The following is a 2,433-nucleotide window of genomic DNA, read 5'->3' on the forward strand; positions in this document are numbered from 1 at the left end:
TCTTAATATTAAAAACTTATTTCCTATTATTGATAATTTAAATACTTTTCTTTTTCTCTTTTTTTCACTACAGATATCTTATTGCATTTATAATAATTTAGAGCTTTAGCAGAAGATCAGAAGGGACCTGCGGTAAAAGGAACAGAAGGAAGAGAAATTTGTTAAATTTCTATTCGTTCCCTTCATGACAAATTTCCCCCTATCCCAGGGAGGTTGTACAAGAAATGTTATGGGTTACATATGATTTCAATTGTTTCTTTTTCACTGGTTGTTCCCATTAGCATAAGGAGACAAAAATGGACAAATTCTCTCTGCCCTGATGTCACAAATTCTGAAAAACAAAAACAAAGAAAGAATGAAGGCTGACACGAGAAGACAATGCAAACACTGGTGTTATCTATGACAATGGTTTTACTTAGAGTAGTACTAAAATAAGTTTTGCCCGGATGGTTCTTGAATGATTGAGGAGAAGCTGGACTGGCCAAGCACACAAATAAAATATGATGCTTGATATTCAAAAAGAGAAAGAGACTAAAATTTTTAAATGCCTGAATAAAAATAACACGGTGACAATGTGTGTCATTCACTGTTCGCAATAAAAACTATCTCCCCTCCTTTTAATTCTCCAGAGCAAAGACCAAGACAAAGAGAGTTTGAAAGGATTGCTTAAGGCAACCAACTAATAAATGGCAGAGCTGGTATTTGAACTCCGTCCTGTCCTGCATGATCTGAAAGACATGCGGTCCCTAAAGTGCCATGTCAACTGAAGATGGGGAAAGAATGTGGGCAAACCTTGGAGCTTGGCAGGAGAAAGCAAGACCTGAAAAGACTTAGAAACCAGAAGAATGAGTGAGATGTATAATCCTTTGTTTTGTTCTAATTTTGAATAAGAGGATTAAGGATTAATGATATTCTCTGAGACTGGGTAAAAACAAATGTTTTGTTGTTCGTAGATGAAAACTGAAGGTATCTTAGATTGGGTACGTATCCAGCCGTTTCCAGGCTCTCTGATTGGCAGTGAGATTTTCTTCTGGTAACTCCTAGATAAAAAAAGCCTCTTCCCTGTCTCTGATTAGAGCTATTTCACTGTCACAAATGACTAGATTTCCCCTCGATTTTTTTCTAGAAATGTTATGGGTTTTGCTTTAATATATAATTGAGATCCTTTATGAGTTATTTTTAAGGGACATTGTTAAGTAAAGGTCAAGGTTAAACTAAATTTCTACTTATTTCCTTCTTAGACAAATAGTTTGTTTTGGAGGTAAGTTATAACAAGGAAAGTCATGGGCTAGAAGATTAGAAAGGTGAAATAATTTTCCAAAAGTCATATTACTATTGTATTAAATGCTAGAGCCAGGATTAATTGCAGAAAATCTTTCCCTCTAATCTATACTCTAGATCTGTGGTTCCCAACACCTTGGGCTGTGCCCTGTTAGGAACCAGGCCAGACAGCAGCAGGTGCAAGGTGGGTGAGCGAGCAAAGCTTCGCCTGTATTTAAAGCCACTCCCCATCCATCGCATCACCACCCAAGCTCCGCCCCTTGTCAGATCAGCAGAGGCATTAGATTCTCATGGGAGCAGGAACCCTACTGTAAACTGCACATTCAAGGGATCTAGGTTGAACGATCCCTGTGGGAATCCAATGCTTGATGATCTGAGGTGGAGCTGAGGTGGTGATGCTAATTCTGGGGAGCAGCTGCAAACACAGATGATCACTGGCAGAGAGTTTGACTGCACAATAAATGTAATGCACTTGAATAATCCCGAAGCCATTCTTCACCGCCCTCGGCCCCTGGTCCATGGAAAAATTGTCTTCCGTGAAACTGGTCCCTGGTACCAAAAAGTTTGGGGACCACTGCTCTAGAGCACCAAAATCTACCCCTTTTCACAGGATTTTTTAATTTATTGTAAATAATTTATTTTTCCTCCATTGTTACAAATGCCACCCAATTATAAATTAAACTCATATAAAGTGTGATTGTCTCTTGACTTTCATTGATTTATATTTAACCAACATTCTATTGTTCATTCTTTTAAGATGGCAGAGAAAATAATACTCATTTATTTATGTTTCACAGCTTTAACAAGGTATAATTGACATACAATAAACTAGGCCCTTTCATTTGTCTTGTCTTTTACCCTGTTCTGAGACGATCGATGTGCTCTATGTTACTGTAGATTAGTTTCTGTTATCCAGAATTTTATAAATAGTATCATATAGTATGCACCTTTTGTTTATGTCTTCACTCAACATAATTATTTTGAAATTTATCGGTTTATCTTTTATTGTTGAATAGTATTCACTATTTGGATGTACCCTAATTTGTTTATCCATTCATCTATTGATTGGCATTTGTGTTACTTCTAGCTTGATGCTATTACAAATAAAGCTGCTTTATAAAAGTAATTAAATTTAATTGTAAATAAAGCTGC

The sequence above is a fragment of the Propithecus coquereli genome, unplaced genomic scaffold (assembly GCF_000956105.1).
Source record: "Propithecus coquereli isolate 6110/MARCELLA unplaced genomic scaffold, Pcoq_1.0 Scaffold66, whole genome shotgun sequence".
Lineage (NCBI taxonomy): Eukaryota > Metazoa > Chordata > Mammalia > Primates > Indriidae > Propithecus > Propithecus coquereli.